This window comes from Amblyraja radiata, chromosome 4 (assembly GCF_010909765.2).
Source record: "Amblyraja radiata isolate CabotCenter1 chromosome 4, sAmbRad1.1.pri, whole genome shotgun sequence".
Classification (NCBI taxonomy): domain Eukaryota; kingdom Metazoa; phylum Chordata; class Chondrichthyes; order Rajiformes; family Rajidae; genus Amblyraja; species Amblyraja radiata.
The window spans coordinates 22922299-22944071 of record NC_045959.1 but is presented as its reverse complement, the minus strand read 5'-3'; the positions used below and the strand labels follow the sequence as shown (position 1 = coordinate 22944071).

The 21773-nt window shown below is 41.7% G+C and overlaps 1 protein-coding gene across 5 annotated transcripts in view; it reads right to left on the bottom strand.

Moving 5' to 3' along the window:
* The window catches only part of znf516 (zinc finger protein 516), a 135267-nt gene that overhangs the window by 74761 nt on the left and 38733 nt on the right, over window positions 1-21773 (bottom strand). The window contains exons 1-2 of one of the 5 annotated variants that reach the window (XM_033019070.1): window positions 8099-8103; window positions 3098-3100 (exon numbers count right to left, since the gene is read on the bottom strand). The exons of the other annotated variants lie outside the window; for them this stretch is intronic. The gene's annotated coding sequence lies outside the window, so the exon portion shown is untranslated. Of the gene's footprint in view, window positions 1-3097; window positions 3101-8098; window positions 8104-21773 lie in introns of those variants that run through there. 5 annotated transcript variants of the gene reach the window in all.

Here is a 21773-nt window from a genome sequence, read left to right as displayed (position 1 = left end):
CACTTTATAAAAACAAAACGCTCTTTGAGCCAAAGTAAATTAAAAATTATATTCCTACCGCAACACAGGTCAAGAACAGAGTATACCAGGAGGTTTTACTGGTAGTTCATTACTTTCACATAAAAATAGTTCCAGCATTCCATTTTGTCATAATAAAGCAATTCCTTGCAATTTCGTTGGGACATTGAGCCGCCCGCACAGGTCACACGCAATGAAGAGGGAAAATATCACCAGAAGATTGCAGTGTATAAGATGTGAGAATTGTGTGCTCACAAGATGATGCCATAAATAACCAAGTTGGAAACCTTCCAGAACAAAATAGAAGCCATGCTTGAATCCTGTGGCCACTAAGTGATACCACATGGGAATGCAGACATTTTATTTATGATGCCGAAATATGCAACATGATCATTATGAGGTCAGATGTGAACAAAGCAAATAATAAAGCTGGCAGCAATCGTTCTGTTGACATAACCTATTCTCTCATACATGCTCAGCATTGGATTTAATCTCATCAACGTGCAGAGGGTTTGTGTAGAAATTGGGTCCACTCATGCAATTTTTTAATGCTGATTTGCACGTGTAAACTATTAGATGCACAATAGTGTGTGATAGTAAGTTTAAGGTAAATGGGCGCTTGATAGTTGATTAGTGACTATCAACAAACTAATGTGTAGCAAATCAGTCTGAAGCTGGGGTGCAGTGGAGGCATGTCACCCCTCTCCTGAACCTTCAGATTAGCCTTTATTTGCAGTTTCCCAATGGCTGTCATGCATAAAAGTAGGACTATGTCATTCATCTCCTTATATCTGTTCCAAGAAAGATCTTTTGTTGATCTTTTACCTCCGCACCATTTCCCTGGATTAACCTCACGTCCCTTGATTCCCTTAGTAAACCTAGGATAAATTTAGTGTCTGAACCTTCACATAGATACATGTGAGGAAATATCTGCTCATCCATGTCATGAAAGTCTGACCTCTTATTGTGAGGCGTGACTGAGCATCCTTGCCGGCGGAAATATCGCCCCTGCATCTACCAGGCACCTTCAGAGTTTTATATATTTCAATGAGATCACTTCCCATTCTTCTAAACTCTTGACAGTTTGGATCCAGTCTTCTTAATTCCCTGCTCAGAAGGCGATCACACCCCCCCCCCCCTCCCAACTTAGCCTAGAAATCTTTAAGATTGCAAGATAGTACCTACAGGCAGCATCTCTGGAGAGAAGGAATGGGTGACGTTTCGGATCGAGACCTTTCTTCTCGCACGTTTGCAGGCATTATCGCAACGTTTAAGAAACATTTAGACAGATACATGGATAGGATAAGTTTAGAGGGATATGTGCCAAATGCAGGCAGGTGGGACTCGTGTAGATGCGACATGTTGGTCAGTGTGGGCATCTTGGGCCAAAGGGCCTGTTGCCATTCTGTATGACTTATATGACTCTAAGATTCTGTTTGTCCGTGCAAGCTTCAAGGCAATGACGCACTGCCCAACAAGTTCAATGTAAATGGGCACTATATGGTTCACATAGTGGTCCACTGTGGTCCACATATAGTCCACTGTGGTCCACATATAGTCCACTGTGGTCCACTGTGGTCCACATATGGTCCACTGTGGTCCACATATAGTCCACTGTGGTCCACATATGGTCCACTGTGGTCCACTGTGGTCCACATATGGTCCACTGTGGTCCACATATGGTCCACTGTGGTCCACATATGGTCCACTGTGGTCCACATATGGTCCACTGTGGTCCACATATGGTCCACTGTGGTCCACATATGGTCCACTGTGGTCCACATAAGGTCCACTGTGGTCCACATATGGTCCACTGTGGTCCACATATGGTCCACTGTGGTCCACATATGGTCCACTGTGGTCCACATATGGTCCACTGTGGTCCACATATGGTCCACTGTGGTCCACATATGGTCCACTGTGGGCCAAAGGGCTTGTTTCCACACTGTCATACTGACTCCCTGATTCTGTTTTACGCATTCTATTTCAGATTGCTAATCTGTCTCTATCAATTTTGGTTCCGTAGACAGAGCACAAGGAAGTAATCCCTTGCTTTGAATTTTGCGCGGGCTTGTCTGTATTTGCCAGTATGGCATGTATGTCTCAAATAGTACCCGAGAAACACCAGAAATAACTTGCACAAAGGGGAACCCGGCGTGGGGGAGGGGGGCCTCCGGGGACAAAAGCGGACCATTGGGGATTAAATGGAATACTATGTAACTAAGTCGGCGTCCTATACGTGGCCACCCTTTGCATACTTGTGCATGCAAAATAAAGAATCTCACTGTGACATGTCACATGTGATAACAACATTTCATTCATTCACATACACTGTTCTGTTTAAAGTTAAAGTGAGATTCGTTATTTTACATACACAAGTGTGCAAACAGGAATGAATGTCACGAACAAGTCCAACAGCCGAACACCATTTTTTTCAGATCGTAGGAGAGGAGAGCGATAGGTCACTCAGGGAAGAAGGTTTTGACAGCAATTCTTAAAGGGACTGAGAGCTGAAATCTGGAAATTCCAGAATTAAAGGCACATTTGCCAAATACAGATTGATCCGATTCAGGGATTGGGAGGCGGGAAATGGAGGAACGATCAGATCCTCGAAGGTCATAGGACTGGATGAGGTTACAGGGGTTGAGAGGTGTTGGAATTTTAAAGTGGGAGATACGGGCAGACTGCAGAATGGAAGATAGAACAGGGGTAGGTGGACAATACCCTGTCAGTCATTTCGGACGGTTATTTACAGTCACCCTTATCTGAGCTGGACACATATCAACTGTGCCTACATTTCAAGAATAAACGAAACATCATTCAATAAGCTATTGATAGTGAATATAAACAGACACATAATAGTTATTGCACGAATACTCAACATTCAGGAATTTGTTTGAACTGCAGAACTAAATATAAAACTCGAGCTATTTTACAACTCCCAAGTCAAGAGTAATTCAGTCGAAATATATTATTCCGAAATGAAAAAAAAATATATGAAACTTTCAATAACAGATACATCATTAAATTCAGGAAATCCTGACATTCTCAAGCCTGAGAGAGGTAACGTTCAGATTACAGCCTGTTTTGTGACCTAAACTAATTTTCCACTGAGGGCTAAGTTCCTTGTAAAGGGAGCATTTATCATGTCAATACTTTGGCCAGAGTAAGTATCATGGGTATACTTTATTTTATTTATTTTTTAATCCTTCTGTAAATATGCACATCTCACAAGTATGTCTTTGTTCAAATTCTCTTGGAAGTAATACATGATTACTTCAAAAACACATTTATTTTGTGGAATAATAGAATAATTTTGAAAAAAAATCAAAACACATGAGTATTGGACATGTTACAAGAACATAACAAGTAGGAGTAGGATAAACACAAAATGCTGGAGTCAGCAGGACAGGCGGCATCTCTGGAGAAAAGGAATAAGTGACGTTTCAGGCCAAGACCCTTCTTCTCGACCCAAAACGTCAGCCATTCCTTCTCTCCAGAGATGCTGCCTGTCCCACTGAGTTACTCCAGCATTTTGTGTCTATCTTCGGTTTAAACCAGCATCTGCAGTTCTTTCCTACACAAGTAGGAGTCAGGCATACAGCGCGTTATTCAGCAAGATTAAAGCTGAGTGCCTACCTTCAGTCCATACTCCCACTCAGTCTCCATGCCCCTTCACTGAATTTCATTAAAAAACAGTCAATCACCATTTTTAACTTACTAAGGATTCAACCTCGGCAGTGTTTTTGGTAGAAAATTCCAACGATTTGCAACCTTCTGCATAAAGAAACTTCTCTCCTTCATCCAAAGGGTGAACTCCTTATTCGAGATTACACCCTGTTGTTCGAAGACTAAGGAATTTGTCCTTCAATTGATGACGTACAGATGCAAAATGGCAGCATCAGCACTTTGCATTCAGCTTGAAATTCAGCTGCATTGAAGTCAAACAAGTTGAATTTCAGAAAGGGAAAATGAAATACAGGTGTTAATATAGTACACATTTAGCAATTCTCCCATCCAGTTCTCGTGTTAACCCTTCTTATAATCTTGTTGCAAAGAGATCAGTTCTCATTCCTTTAGATGCTAATGAGAAAAAGGCCACCTTGCTCACAGAACAACTCTCTCTCATATCTGAAATTAATTATTTCACCACCTCGAAAGTAATTCCTTGGGTGCAGAGACTAGAACTGCCCACAACACTCCACCAGTAGTCTCAGAAATCTTATACAACTGCAGCATCAACCCCAAGTGTGGAGAATGCTATTTGATTGGATTCATCCTTCTAAAGTAGAATCAGTTTGGAAATTTATTCAGTTTATTTATTCATGTGTGTATATATTTAGATTATGGTATATGGACACACTGATCTGTTTTGTAGTAAATGCCTACTATGTTCTGTGTGCTGAAGCAAAGCAAGAATTGCATTGTCCTATCAGGGACATGACAATAAACTCACTTGAACTTGAACTTGAACTTGAAATGTAATGCCAGATATTGCAGATGTTTGAAATGCTATATCTGTGCACAGAAGGAAAAAAAATTGGACAATGCTATAAAAAAAAAGAGAATCCTGTCTGTAAATTACAAGATAATGTTTCTGTAGTGCAATTTTAATAAGGGGCCACTCTCTTTTTTCTGCATCTATGTTTATTCTACTGGTCCGTAGAGTCATGCCTGCTTTTTTTAAACAATGTCACACTGTCACCGCCAGTTTGTAGCAACAGTTTAAAGACTCAACCTATAACGAGTTAATGTGTTCTTATAAAGAACATACAGTGTCAATCTTCACTTCATTGGATATATCAATGCAATTCTGCCTATGATTGTAGACTTTGTAATTTTTACATAGAACATCTGCTGAGTCAATAATCAAAGGGCAACATGCCAGTTTATTTGGTTGGACATCAGGAGCCAACAACATGGATCCAGATCACATATCGACCACATTAGATAAGTACAGCCGACCTCCTTCTCTGCCGGATGTTCATGAAATAGATAGAGCCTTAGAGAGTCATAGAGTGAAACAGTGTGGAAACAGGCCCTTCGGCCCAACTTGCCCACACCGGCCAACATGTCCCAACTACACTGGTTTATGGTTATTACTAATGATTATTTCTTTGTTAAATTCCAGATTATTTAATGAATACAAATCTCAAAGCTGCCACAGTGAGATTTGAACCCAGGTGTCCAGGTTACTAGTCCAGTAATTTAGCCATTACACCATAATCAATACCTATCATCTGACATTCATTTCACACAACAACTACCACACTTTTCAATCTGGCTCATGAAGCCCTGTCAATGTTCACACAATAAAATCAATCTGCTAGCTGTTCCGCTCCTGGCAAATCTGATGCAATTTTAATCGAATCCGAGAAACATCTTCAAGTTCGCCAGTATGAAATATATTGAGCATGAACGGATTTGCTGAGCAGTAGTGTCTGCAGAAAACTACCACAAATGGAATAGGAAATTCCAAATGCATTCCTTGCCCAAAATCCTCCTTAAAAAAAACAGGGCCATCAGATCAACTGAAATAAAAACACAAAGCCTGTTTAAAGATGAAACGTCCGGTCCTTACAATGCTAAGAAAACTCAATAATCTATTAAGAATAAATAACATGAATTGCTTAAGGTAATCCCCAGGCCAAGAAGTGCATAAAAAGGAATGGCCATGACTTTGGATCTCAACCATTATCCAAGAGACACAGCAAAATAATGTTATTAAAATTCCAAACCATTAATGGGAGCTCAGTTACTCAACGTTAGTCCTACCAAGTGATGAAGATCATTCTGAGATGTGGGATATACAATAAGACATGAAATTAAATAGTTTTATTATATATTCATTCTAAGCATTGCCGACAATGCCAGCATTTATTGCTTATACCTATTTGTTCTTGAACGAAATGGTTGTTAGCCTATTTACTAGCAAATAAATTCCACACTTACAGGTGCCCATTAGGAAGAGCCAAAAGGTTATAAAGTTTAAAAAATGTTATCTTTTAAAAAAAGTCACAAGAGTGGTTTCCCCTCCCAGAAGATGCATGCAGTTGCCCATTTGTAATGGGCAACTGCATTTCACCTCTTTACCACTGGGGAATAACAATTCTCAATCTTCAAGACCTCTCTCCAATATAACTACGGAACAGCAGCCTAGAAAGCTCCCAGGGAGTTGAGGGAACAGATTGGTGGTATGTGCCTTCAATGGATGGTGTCTCACCGCCACTCCCACTGGTATCACTGGCACAGACTGAACCCCATATTACAAATGATCCCAAGCCTTGTTTATTATTGTCATATGTATCGACTTACAGTTAAAAAATTTAGTTTCATGTGTTATCCCGATAAAAATTATATCATCATGAATTCATCATATAATACCAAAGAGAAAATAAACATAGTCCAGAAAATATTATTATTGCTAAAGAGAAAATGCAGCTGCAAAGGTGCAAGGGCCGTTTTCACATAGATTGCAAGATAGAGTGATTCACCCCGAGCATACAAGAGCTCAATTCAAGAGACTGGTAACAGCAGGGAAGAAACTGTTCTTGAATTTGGTGATATATCTTTTGCCTGACGGGAGAGGGGAGAAGACAAAGATGTGAGTGGTCCTTGTTGGTTGCTTTCCCAAGGCAGCATGGAGTGTAGCTGGAGTCAGAGGGGGGTGGGGGGGTGCCATCTCACAGACCCCCCCCCCCCCCCTTCCCCACGTGTGGTCTGTGAGATGGACTGTTCACACCTGTCTACAATTTCTTGTGGTCTTAAGTAGAGCCAGTGCCATACCAAGCTGTGATGCACCCCGATAGCATGCTTGGTGAATATCATCTATGGTGAATATCAGCAATATATCAGCATTACCTTGACTAAAAATGTACATTACAGGAATAGATGGGTGATTGTAACGGTAACGGTGAGTCTATTAATATTTACCCATCCATACTGAGAATCAGGAGAAAGAACAGATGGGACTGTTGCTAAGTGATTCAATGTTAGTCCCAGCAAGTGATGAAAATCATTCTGAGATGTGGGATATACAATAAGACATGAAATTAAATAGTTTTGTTATTTATTCATTATAAGCATTGCTGACAATGCCAGCATTTATTCATCTCAACCTGACTTTCAACAATCAGCAAGCAAAGCTGATTTTACAGAGATGAAAACTGGTATGAATCTAGTAAGATAAAGTGAATCAATGGTTAGTGATTTCAAAATGTTAATTCACTCCTTCCTGTAAGCAAAGCTAATTTTACAGAAATGAAAACTAGTATGAATAAAACAAATAAATTATTAGTCATTTCAAAATGTTGATTCACTTATTCCAGTGCGTTAAAAGCAACTTTCCAACATAAATTATATTGCTTATAAAGCATTTGAGTAAATCAACATTTTGAAATGACTAACATTTGATTCATTTTCTCGTGCCATTCAAATGCAATAGAATGTGTGGGGCCGTTGTGCATGATATACGTCACACCTATTTTGAGCAAAGAACAATTTCTTATAGGAAAATAAGGGTTCACCTCATAGAGGTTTATAAAATTATGAGGGTAGATAATCTTTTATCCTAGGATAAGATAATTTAGAACCAGATGACTGGTTAAAGGTGAGAGTGGATACATTTAAAAGAAGATCTGAGGGGTACATTTTTCACACAAAGAGTTGTGATTATATGGAATGAGCTGACAGAGGAGGTGATATAGTGAGAAACAATCACATAGTTTAAAGGCACGTGATCAGATAATCAGAGAGGGAAGGAGCAAAGGAATACAGGTCTAATCCAGGCATGGGATTAGTACGGCTAGGCATCATGGTCAGGATGGACAAGTTGTGCCAAAGGACCTGTTTCTCTGCTGCACTCTGTGATTCTATTATATAACCACAGAATGATACAGGAGCCACTGCTGGCCCTTTGTAGAAGTTTCGAGCCACTGCTGGCCCTTTGTAGAAGCTCTTTAATTAGTGCCAACCTCATCTCTTCTCCCCTTTGAAATAACTTTCCAATTCCTTTCAAAATACCACCCTTCTTTAATACAAAAACAATACATACTTGCAAGTATTAACTATTAACCTGTACCTCTGGGGTCTGTGCGGTGCTATGTTCATAATAGACCAAAGGAACTTTATCTCTACATCATTGTACTATGACTGCGCATCCTGCTCCTTGGTTCTTTTAACACACTTCCATTACAATGCTTCATCTCCAGTGCAGACTTTACACATATTCTTTCGTCAGCTTTGTAAAAAAAAAAAGCAATTGCTGTTATGCTGAAACATCCACCTACATTAAATAGGGCAGATTAAAAAATAATCTAGGCCCTGCTTCTGTGACATTTTAAGTTGTTCAATTAAATGAATGGATCTTGCAAATGAATCATTATTACAATTACATTTTCGGATCTCCCTTTCTCATCAGCAGTTAAAATGTTAAGCAGTGCACATGTTAACACACTGTTTGGTCCAGATGGATTTCTATAACAATGAGTTGTTCTTTATTCACCCTTAATTACCATTTTTTCCAAGGCTCTGAAACATTTTTCTGTTTAAATTTTCCTACCCCCTGCAGTGCTAAACATTTAAATACACCTAACCTAGATACAATCACCTCTTTGTTACCATTTTCCAAAATGTTTTTGTTGGAATGAGATATTTAACCTGAAAACCTTCCGAAAAGAAAGGAAACGGGCTCATGCATATGAGTTAAACATTTTAACATCAACTGTGCTGATGTTGGGCTCTGAATATCCTCATTTGCCTGAAACTAGGGAGCGGTGGCATCTTGGAATCTTTATTGTCAATGCTTCATACTCTGATGAAGAGATTAGCAAAAATAATTGATTTGGCAATTAATAATATGGCGCTCTGAAATAAATAAAGAGTCAAAGAACTTTATAAGCTGAGTAGCGCCTCATGTTATTTCTCCTGTGAAAGTGGTTCACAACAGTTTAAGAGTTAAAATGGTGATCAGTACCTTTTGGTCCAAAACATTGGGTGAACACTACCCTGTGCTGTCGAGAGAGAGCAAAGACCCTATAGGATGTTTGAGACAGAGTGCTGCATAATGGGTTGATTTGATAAAGCTAAATGAGGTAAAGGTGAGTTTAACCAGAGCAGATATGATGAAGCCATTCCCATTCGCATTTGCAGAGGGGTCGTACAAAACAATACAGACAGACAGTGAAGGGTGGCCGAGTGGCCTAAGCTAGCAGAGCTGCTGCCTCACAGCACCAGAGACCTGGATTCAATCTTGACCTCCAGCACTCTCTGTGTGGAGTTAGCATGTTCTCCCTGTGGCCACATGGGGTTCCTCTGGGTGTCACAGAATCCTCCTACATCCCAAAGACGTGCAGATTGGCAGGCTAATATACCACTGTAAATTGCCCCTGGGGTGTAGTTGAGAGGTAGAAACTGAAGGGAATTGATGAGAATGTAGGGGAAATAGTGTAGGATGGTTGTAACCGGGTGGTCGATGATTGGCATGGACTCAGTGGGCCAAAGAGTCTGTCTCTGTGCATTATCTCTCTTTGACCCTCAGGCCAAATTCATAGTGAGAATATGCAACAAAAAAAATCTGAAGTGCAATTCAGATCTGGAATTCACTGCATGTAGGGCCAGTGGGAATAGAATCAAATCAGGGCTCTAAAAAAGGGAATTAGATAGAGACTTGATAGAAGTAATTTACAAGGCGACAGCAGGGAATGAGACAGAACGGATTATTAAAGAGGGGGGTCGTCATGGATTCAATGGAGTGAATAGCCTCCTTGTTTCCATAATAATTCTGACTTTTAGTTAATTTGATGGCTTGCCAGTCCTCTTGGCTGAATACAGAGGGTTGCCTGACACAGGGGTTCCTGATGCTGAGCAGCCTTTATCTCTCTACCATCATTGAATCATGAAGTCGATCGTTATTTTGTGGGAGTTTGCTCAATGCAAACTGGCTGTTGTATTTCTTGCATTACAACAGTGTCAACACCTCAGAAGCATTTCATTAGCTCATTGGGATGCCCAGAGGTTGTAGACTGCAAGCCTTGGAGGGGAGGGGAGGGAGTTAAATGTTTAAGTGGAACACATTTAGTGCAAGTTCAGAGATTGCAAACTATTTTGCACACAGTTTGTGCCAAGATAAAACTACATCTCTTGTTCGAAAGAGCAATGAAATGAAAAAACATGGTGTAATCATTTTGTTTTGTTCTGGGTAAAGATATTAATAACGTTAAAATGTCACATTGAAGAACAAAATTTAATAGTTGTATTGTTATATTTTCAAACTAATTAGCATCGTAGTACCAAAGAAAATGTGGGGGCTTTGATAATAGCAATTTACAATTATTTGTGTGCTTTAATAGCTTACTTTGAGAATATAAAATTAACTTTATTACAAAGGAAGCAGAAGATTAATGTATGAAATTTCAAATCAGGGGAATTTCTGAAGTAAATTATGTTTCCCTTGAATAAATAGATTAGAGTACTGACAGACTATTAGCACTGAGACTTTTTAAAATACTCCCGACATTGAGGTAAATAAAAAAACATCTGTCACATTTCTGTTTACCCACAGTTAATGGTTTCAACAGCATTGAGTACTGCAGCTGGGTAGGATTTCTATTTAGTAGACTTAGGCCCTGAGGTTAATTCAGAGCCTGGAGTCTGGTTTGTTATTTGGGTTTAAGGTCAAAATAACATCACTGTAAAAAAGGACACATTCCCATGGATGGAGTGCAATATTCTGCAAAGAAAATGCCCCCAATATAAAGAAAACAGCAGATGCATAAATCTCACGGGGCACAATCAAATACATTCTGCTGCCATCACTGCACTAATGATGTTTTACTTCATTGAAATTCCTCCCCCTCTGAACTGATGCTAGACTAATGATTGCATTGGCATATTAATACGTTAAAGAGGGCTATGTTGATAACATTCTTACAAAATGATATTTCAATAAACCTGCGGACTATCTTAAGTTACTGAAGAAACATGAAATGCCCTGCAGATTCATAGAGTTTGCAGCATGGAAACAGGCCCTTTGGTTCACCATATGTATGCCGTCCACTATGCCCATATATACTGAACCTATTTCCCACATTAGATCCATGTTTTGGTAATTTAAGTACTTGTCGATATGCTTCCTGAATGTTGTGAGTATCTACCTCGACCATTTTCATAGACAGTGCCTTCCAAACTCGAAACACTTTTTGTATGAAAAGAGTTCCCCCTCCCTTAGATTCCCTTTAAAGGTCTTACATCACACCTTATCGTCCTGATCCAATGTCATCTCTGATTTTACAAGGGAATGGGATTGTGCAGTATCCATTCCCCAGCAACCTAAAGCATTCATCAGGCAATTCAGATATCAATGCTGCTGAAGCATCCAACCTAAAAATAATTCAGTGCATGTGCTGATCTGGTATTTATATCTCAATGTAACAAAGAAATATCTCAGATCCTATCTACTTCCTGTTGCTATAATTGATGGGCTGCACAATTTAACATTGCCACTACATAATACCTGGGAGGAGGTTCCTTTTCTTTTTACAGTTAAAACATTTTAATAGAGAACTAATGAGGTATTCTGGAGAGGTAATGGAGAAGAAGTAATCTGTGAAGGCAACTACAAATTTAGTCATTTTAAAGGCCCTGTAGCCTTGTATCCATCTCTATATCTCTCCTCTAACCTTGGCCTCTTTATCATCACCACATTGGAACCATAGGCTGTGCTTTCAGCTACCAAGCATCAGGCTCTAGGACTCATTTCCTAATCTGACCTTTGCCCTTTTAATCCAAGGGTTCCCAACCTGGGGTAAATTTCGCCTACCCAGGGAGTAAATTTGTTGATTCTGGATTGATACATATTTTTTCTCATTGACTGACTGTGTTTGGCTCTGGTATACTGGTAGTTATTCATAAATAAGTGAAATAACATTGTTATGTGCTATTAAAGTTGCCTGGGGTAAATGGGATAAAAAAGGCCGGGAACCCCTGTTTTAATCGTTTATTTTGGAGATACAACAGAGTCTGCGCCGACAACCAATTACCTGTTCACACTAGTTCTATCCTGCACACACTAGGGCCAATTTACAGAAGCCGATTAACCTACAAACATGTTTAAGAAGGAACTGCAGACACTGGAAAATCGAAGGTAGACAAAAATGCTGGAGAAACTCAGCAGGTGAGGCAGCATCTATGGAACGAAGGAAATAGGCAACGTTTTGGGTCGAAACCCTGCTTCAGACTGATGTGAGGGTGGGGGGGGGCGGGAAGAAGAAAGGAAGAGGTGGAGCCAGTGGGCTGAGGGAGAGCTGAGCATGGGAGGAGAAAGGAGGGACTACCTGAAATTTGAGAAGTCAATGTTCATACCGCTGGAGTGCAAACTGCCCAAGCGAAATATGAGGTGCTGCTCCTCCAATTTACAGTGGTCCTCACTCTGGCCATGGAGGAGGACCAGGACTGAAAGGTCGGATTCGGAATGGGAGGGGGAGTTGAAGTGCTGAGTCACCGGGAGATCAGGTTGGTTATTGCAAACCGAGCGGAGGTGTTCGGCGAAGCGATCGCCAAGCCTACGCTTGGTCTCACCGAAGTAGAGCAGAGCGTAGGCTTGGCGATCGCTTCGCTGAACACCTCCGCTCGGTTCGCAATCCTCCCCTTCTCAGCTCTCCCTCAGCCCACTGGCTCCACCTCTTCCTTTCTTCTTCCCGCACCCCCCACCCTCACATCAGTCTGAAGAAGGGTTTCGACCCAAAACGTTGCCTATTTCCTTCGCTCCATAGATGCTGCCTAACCTACAAACATGCATGTCTTTCGGAATGTGTACCCGGAGAAAACTGACGCGATCACGGAGAGAAAGTACAAACTCCATACAGACAGCACCCTTGGTCAGGATCGAACCCAGGTCTCTGGCACTGTGAGGCAGCCACTCTACCACTGCTCCACTGTGCCGCTCTATTCTTTGAAACCTCTCTGTTAACCACCTATCTGACCATATTCATTTTAAGTGCCTTGAGCAAATCTTATTTCATTAAAAGTACCAGACAATTTGCTTCTATAACGGACGGTGGGTGCCACCAACAAGGCAGCACTTTCTGCCTGACCATCTGAGTCACTTTGACGAGCAAGCTGGCATGTTGCTGTTTTCACACATAAGTCAGACAGGATAAGAATGGCAACTCCCTTCCCTGAAGGGCACTAGTAAACCTGTTAAACCGTATGACAATCTGGTACATAGGACAATCTAGCACAGCAACAGTCCCTCCAGCCCACAACGTCTATGCTGAACATGCTGTCAAAATAAAATAACCTCATCTGCCTGGACATGATCCATATCCTTTCATTCCCTGCATATCCATATGCCTATCAAAAAGCCTTTTAAACATCACTACCATATCTGCCCCCACCACCACCATTGGCCCCTTTCAAGGCAGCCACCATCATCTGTATAAAAAACTTGCCCAGCGCATTTCATTTAAACTTTAGACCCTTTCACCTTAACATATTTGACATTTCCACCCTGGGAAAAAAAGGTTCTGACCATCAACCCTATATATGCCTCTCATCATTTTAAATGCATCTGTCAGGTTTCCCCTCAGCCTCCAGCATTCCGGATAAAACACTCAGTATATCTAAACTTTCTTTATAGTTAATAACCTTGTAAATCATTTCTAGTGTAACCATTTCCTACACTAGCTTTCCGATGTGTTTGTGTAACTGAATTTTGATTCACCGATTACTATAGTTGGATTGGAATCCGTATTTCTGGATTCTCAATCTAGGCCTTGCAGTTGCTCAAACTGTAACACAATCAAGACACCCCTATATAAAGGGACCAATGGCATCCAAATAACAAAAAAATAAAATGAAAGGAAAACTGTGGGTGTTGGAAATCTGGAGCAAAAATTGTGGAAAACCCCCAGCAGGTCAGGCAGCATCTGCGGTAGGAGAAACAGAGTCAACATTACAGGCCGAACATGTCCTCATCACAAATCTTCAGACCTGAAACACTAACCCCATGTTTCTCTCTCTTATAATACTTCATGGCCTGCTGAGTGTTAGCAGCATTTGGTGAATTTTAAATACAGTTCAAATTCTGCCAATGTCTGGAGCAACTTATCCATTCTAATGGTAAAGAGAACAAAAATAATAGGTGTGTGAGAAAGAACTACAGATCCTGGATAAAATCGAAGGTAGACACAAAAAGCTGGAGTAACCCAGCGGGTGAGGCATCATCTATGGAGAGAAGGAATGTTTCGGTTCGAGACCCTTCTTCAGACAGATGTCGGGGGGGGGGGGGAGATTGAAAGTGAGCGGAGATGGCAGGACGTAGGAGAACTGGGAAGGGTGAGGGGAAGGAGGGAGAAAGCAAGGGCTATTTGAAATTAGAGGTCAATGTTCACACCGCTGGGGTGTAAACTACCCAAGTGAAATATGAGGTGCTGTTCCTCCAATTTGCGCTGGGCCTCACTCTGACAATGGAGGAGGCCCAGGACAGAAAGGTCAGATTGGGAATGGGAGGGGGAGTTGAAGTGCTGAGCAACCGGGAGATCAGGTTGGTTCCGACGGACTGAGCCGAGGTGTTCAGCGAACTGATCGCTGAGCCAGCGCTTGGTCTCGCCGATGTAGAGAAGTTCACACCTGGAACAGCGGATGCAGTAGATGAGGTGGAAAGACTGTCAGGGTCCTTGGATGGAGTCGAGGGGGAAGGTTAAGGGATAAGTATTGCAACTCCTGCGGTTGCAGGGGAAAGTGCCCGGGGAGGGGGTGGTTTGGGTGGGAAGTGACGAATTGACCAGGGAGTTACGGAGGGAATGGTCTGTGTGGAAATCAGAAAGAGGTGGAGATGGGAAGATGTGGCCAGTAGTGGGATCCCGTTGGAGGTGGCGAAAATGTTGGAGGATTATATGTTGTATGCGACGGCTGATGGGGTGGAAGGTGAGGACAAGGGGAACTTTGTCCTTGTTACGAATAGGGGGAGGGGGAGTAAGAGCAGAGCTGTGGGATATCGAGGAGACCCTAGTGAGAGCCTCATCTATAATAAATCCCTAAAGAATGAGGACATCTCCGATGCCCTAGTATGGAACACCTCATCCTGAGCGCAGATGCGGCGTAGACGGAGGAATTGGGAGTAGGGGATAGAGTCTTTATAGGAAGCAGGGTGGGAAGAAGTGTAGTCCAGATAGCTATGGGAGTCAGTGGGTTTGTAGTAGGTGTCAGTCAGTAGTCTGTTACCTGCGATGGAGATGGTGAGGTCTAGAAACGGTAGAGATGTTGGAAATGGTCCAGGTGTATTTGAGTGCTGGATGGAAGTTAGTGGTGAAGTGGATAAAGTCAGTGAGTTCTGCGTGGGTGCAGGAGGTAGCACCAATGCAGTCGCCAATGCAGCGGAGGTAGAGTTCAGGGCCAGTGTAGTGCAAGGCTACACAATGGACATCACTAACTTACTATCATACCGATGTGAAGAATTGGACCCTCCAGCCAAATCACCACCAATAATCAGCACTTGTTTGATTGGCCTAGATTACACATCACTGACGAAGATGACCTCCTGAAGGCTGCACTGTTACATGAACTCAGAGTTAAGTGTGCATCCTGGACAAAGGGAATGGGATTATATGCTTATGGTGATCAGAACATACTGCAAATATTGTCTTGGATAAACATATTTAGGGCCTCCATAAGTTATAAACACACAACTTATTACAGCCCATAAATACAAACAAGTGTGCATCTGGGAGAAAGGCAGGATGGATTTGCTGGCTGATCTTCTGCCTAGTAGGAACTCCATTTTTCATGGCAATATCGGAATGGTCGAGTTGAACGTCCTCGTCTAACTGCAGCTAACTCGTCCGATGTTTTTATTTAAATATATTGCCCTACAGTCACACTTCCGACTTGGCTGTTTGGGTTATGAACATTCCTCTGAGCCGGAACTTTGTTATAATGTGTATTATTCATCTGATGTGGGCCTTTAAAATTATCGAAGGATTTGACCAGCCAGATATGGAGAAGATACTATCACAAGAGTGTCCAAAACTAAGGACTATTAATATAAGAGAGTTACTAATAAGTTAATTCACGCGTCATCTTTACTGGGGAGGCAGTGTGGCACAGCGATAGAATTGCTGCCTTACAGCACCAGACCTAGGTTTGATCCTGACTTGGGCCGCTGTCTGTACAGAGTTTGTACGTTTTCCCTGTGACCGCGTGTGTTTTCCCCATGTGCTCCGGTTTCCTCCCACACTCCAAAGAGGTACGTGTTTGTAGGTTAATTGGCTTCTGTAAAGATTGTAAATTGGCCCTAGTTGGAAAAAATAGTGCTAGTGTATGGGCATCGCTGGTTGACATGGCTCGGTGGGCCGAAGAACCTTTTTCTGCGGTGTATCACTAAACTAAACTAAACTAAAAGGCACTTGCATGGGTAGGAGTTAAGTTGAACAGCAAAGTTGCATTGAGGGAAGAAGGGAAGAGAAGGAGATGGGAGGCGACTGGAGTGGAGCACACAGTGGGACAGTGGGATGGTTTATTGCTGTTTCTGCAAGTAAATTCCATGTCACAATGACCAATAATAGCCATTGAAGTTTGGTGGTAATTTTATTCTGAAGTTCTGCTGGTCGCTGAAGATATTCACCTCCAATAACCCACATCTACTACCCAAGGTTAGATTACAGAATCAAACCTAGGTCTGGTGCTGTAAGGCAGCAAGAAAGCGAATGGTATGTTAGCATTCATAGCAAAAGGATTTGAGTATAGGAGCAGGGAGGTTCTACTGCAGTTGTACAGGGTCTTGGTGAGACCACACCTGGAGTATTGCGTACAGTTTTGGTCTCCTAATCTGAGGAAATACATTCTTGCTATAGAGGGAGTACAGAGAAGGTTCACCAGACTGATTCCTGGGATGTCAGGACTTTCATATGAAGAAAGACTGGATAGACTCGGCTTGTACTCGCTAGAATTTAGAAGATTGAGGGGGGATCTTATAGAAACTTACAAAATTCTTAAGTGGTTGGACAGGCTAGATGCAGGAAGATTGTTCCTGATGTTGGGGAAGTCCAGTCCAGTTCAAGGATAAGGGGGAAATCTTTTAGGACCGAGATGAGAAAAACATTTTTCACACAGAGTGGTGAATCTGTAGAATACTCTGCCACAGAAGGTAGTTGAGACCAGTTCATTGGCTATGTTTAAGAGGGAGTTAGATGTGGCCCTTGTGACTAAAGGGATCAGGGGGTATGGAGAGAAGACAGGTACAGGATACTGAGTTGGATGATCAGCCATGATCATATTGAATGGCGGTGCAGGCTCGAAGGGCCGAATGGCCTACTCCTGCACCTATTTTCTATGTTTCTATGTTCACAATCATTCCCAGGTATCAATTATTCTCCAAGATCTGTAGGGTGTTTTCCTCCGAACTTTCTGGAGCTCAATCTCTTTCACAGATTTAATTGCATTTAACATATGGTGTGCAGTTCTGGTCAGCACCTTACAGAAAAGTCTAAAGGAGATGTGAGAGCTTTTGGAGAGTGTGCAGGATAGATTTAGCAGAAGGCCTCCTGGATTAGAGGGTATTTAGAGGGTTGGATGGACTTGGCTCAATTTCTCCCAAGCGGCCGTAGGGAGTCCTGACATAAAATTAAAACATAATTAAAATAAGTAGAAAATACTGAGGCATAGATAGGGTAGACAATCAGAAACCTTCACCCAGGGTGGAAATGTCAAAGATTAGAAGGCTTTAAGGTGAGAAGGAAAAAGTCTAAAGGTGATGTGAGGGGTGAGTTTTTATTTTACACAGAGAGTGGTTTTCTCTTTTCATATACGCTGATTAACTTCAGCATTTTCTGTCTACATTTCAGGAATGTGCAGCCAGGTATGGTGGTGGAGGCAGATACAATAGTGGTGTTTAACAAGCTTTTGGATAGGCACATGGAATTTACAGGGATTGCACCGATATCAATCATGTGTCGGCAAGAGGAGATTAGTTTAACTGGGCATCATGTTCAACACAGGCACTGTGGGCCAAAGGGTTTGATCCTGTGTTGTACTGTTCCATGTTCCATGTACAACAATTACATTTCAGTCGCTGTAATTTTGACAAAGCGGAGATGGTCAAAAGCTGGTATGCTCCATGCACACTGACTACTGCAACACATTTCATACAGCACCAAATTGTCAAATCTCAGCAAACATTGACAATCCAAACCACATTTCTTTCAGATGCAGTTATAGCCAAGAGCGCCTGGGGCCAACCATGTGATTTGAGTATTTTAAATTGGTCAGCATCAACACTGACAGAACTATTGACTGTTTTCACACCACAGCAGTACAACATCATGCTGTCAGTTGCAAACTGGCATACTGCCATGCAACAATATTGATCTTAAGTGTTTCTTTCTGTTACAGAATAAAATAGCTTCCACTATTTTTTGTTTTGACTGTATCGGCAACAATCTTAGCAGAAAACTGACAATGTTGCTGCTGTCAATCTTCTGGTTAAACGCTCTACTGAGCAAAAGCAAAGACTGAAAATAGTGTGCCGAAGATTCAGGTCCATTTGAAAATCTCATCCAAATGTGTGATGGAACTTCTACTGGATAGAAGCTGCTACGTCTTGACAATGCCTGTGAAATTCAATGGTTTCCTCTTAGAAACATAGATACATAGAAAATAGTTGCAGGAGTAGGCCATTCGGCCCTTCGAGCCTGCACCGCCATTCAATATGATCATGGCTGATCATCCAACTCAGTATCCTGTACCTGCCTTCTCTCCATACCCCCTGATCCCTTTAGACACAAGGGCCACATCTAACTCCCTCTTAAATATAGCCAATGAACTGGCCTCAACTACCTTCTGTGGCAGAGAATTCCACAGATTCACCACTCTCAGTGTGAAATTTCTTTTTCTCATCTCGGTCCTAAAGGACTTCCCCCTTATCCTTAAACTGTGACCCCTTGTTCTGAACTTCCCCAATATCGGGAACAATCTTCCTGCATCTAGCCTGTCCAACCCCTTAAGAATTTTGTAAGTTTCTGTAAGATCCCCCCTCAATCTTCTAAATTCTAGTGAGTACAAGCCGAGTCTATCCAGTCTTTCTTCATATGAAAGTCCTGCCATCCCAGGAATCAGTCTGGTGAACCTTCTCTGTACTCCCTCTATGGCAAGAATGTATTTTCTCAGATTAGGAGACCAAAACTGTACACACTACTCCAGGTGTGGTCTCACCAAGGCCCTGTACAACTGCAGTAGAACCTCCCTGCTCCTATACTCAAATCCTTTTGCTATGAATGCTAACATACCATTCGCTTTCTTCACTGCCTGCTGTACCTGCATGCCTACTTTCAACGACTGGTGTATCATGACACCCAGGTCTCGTTGCATCTCCCCTTTTCCTAATCGGCCACCATTCAGATAATAATACTCTGAAAGCAGAAAGACCACAGGTGTTGGAAATCTGAAATGTAGACAGAGAATGCTGGTTACTCAGCGCGTATGGAGAGAGAAGCAGAGTGATTGTTTCAAATCAGTGACCTTTCATTAGAAATGATTCTCACATAACTCTGTTTCTCTCTGCACAAACCTGCTGAGCATTTCCTACCTTTGCATTACTCTCCGTGTCTGCCTGTATTGACGTGCCTACACAGTGTCTCGAATAATCTAGACTATAAGCATGATTAGTAGTTCATGAAAACAGTAGTCAGAATTTCTTCAAAAACCCAAGTAATTCTGCCAAACATGTCAGGATCACTCATGTTGGGGTTGTCTGATCCTACCATCTATCTCATTGGAGACCCTCAGACTACCTTTACTAGACTTTATTACGCACTAAACGTTATTCCCTTTATCCTGTATCTGCCCACTGTCGACGGCTCGATTGTAATCATGTATAGTCTTTCTGCTGACTGGATAGCACGCAACAAAAAAGTTTTTCACTGTACCTCAATATAAGTGACAATAGCTAAACTAAACTAAATCGAACCTGGAAAAGATTCAAGAGAGCTTAGCAACTGCTGTTATTTAGGAAAGATTCTGTTTTAAACCATGTACCAATTCTATTTGTGGATCCACCTGAACATAAAATTCCTCTAAAACATGTCACTTCCTGCAGTGTAGTACTCCCTCCAAACCAGCGGACACTTATTTGTTTTGGTTCATAATGATAAATGATACTAATGCCAACAAAATTTCCACTTCCTATACAGCATCAACAAACTAATGATTTTGCTATCCAGTTCTAAATTTGACATTATATCGATTCTTCAACTCATGAATTCCCTTGGCTTTAGGGTTTGGAACTGCCTCACTGATCCCCTCAGCCTCACCTCTTTTCAAAATCTTCTTAAAGCTTTTTCTTAATCTTATATCTCCTCGTTGGCTTGGTTTCAAATTGTGCCAGTTAATACTCCTGTGAAACTCCTTTGGGGTCATAGTATCATAAAGTTATGGGACATAGAAATAGGTCCTTTGGCCACCAAGTCTATGTCAACCATCAAGCACCCATTTACACTCATTTGTAGTTTTGACTTCTTGTGGAAGATATTTATTGAAGGAGCATTGAATGCAAATATAACAATGGAAAAAATAAATTAAAAAAAAATAAAACAAAACAGGGGGCGGCAGGCAAAGTGTTGCGGTGGCAAAGTTGCTGCTTTACAGCGCCAGAGATCCAGGTTCGATCCTGACTAACACTGCTGTCTGTATGGTGTTTGTACGTTCGCCCTGTGACAGCATTGTCTTTCTCTGCATGCTTCAGTTTCCTCCCACACTCCAAAGACGTGCAGGTTTGTAGGTTAATTGGCTTCAGTAAAATTGGAATTGTCCCTCGAGTGTAGGATAGTGCTAGTGTACGGGGTGATAGCTGGACAGTACGGACTCGTTGGATCGAATGGCTTGTTTCCACGCTGTATCTCTAAAGTCTAAAGTCTAATCACACACTAATCCCATTTTATTCTCCCCACAACCCCATTCCCTTTCCCAAGACTCTACCTATACAGAAGGGGTATTTAACAGTCGTCAATTAACCTATCAACTTGCATATCTTTGAGGTTTCAGAGAAAACTGGAGCACTGGCGGATACACAATTTGGGTATTGGTATTAGTTTATTATTGTTACGTGCACTGCGATATAATGAAAAAATGTTTTATGGGCCATGGAGGCAAATCATACCATACACAGTATGACCAAACCATACATGAGTACAACAGGTAGTGCAAACAGAGAAAGGAAACAGAACACAGAATGTACTGTTACAACTGTTAAAAGCACACGGTATTGGGGGTTCAGTATTGATGTGGATAAAGAACTGGCTGGCAGACAGGAAGCAAAGAGTAGGAGTAAACGGGTCCTTTTCACAATGGCAGGCAGTGACTAGTGGGGTACCGCAAGGCTCAGTGCTGGGACCCCAGCTACTTACAATATATATTAATGATTTGGACGAGGAAATTGAATGCAACATCTCCAAGTTTGTGACACGAAGCTGGGGGGCAGTGTTAGCTGTGAGGAGGATGCTAGGAGGCTGCAAGGTGACTTGGATAGGTTGGGTGAGTCGGCAAATGCATGGCAGATGCAGTATAATGTGGATAAATGTGAGGTTATTCACTTTGGTGGCAAAAACAGGAAAGTAGACTATTATCTGAATGGTGGCCGATTAGGAAAAGGGGAGATGCAGCGAGACCTGGGTGTCATGGTACACCAGTCATTGAAATTAGGCATGCAGGTGCAGCAGGCAGTGAAGAAAGCGAATGGTATGTCAGCATTCATAGCAAAAGGATTT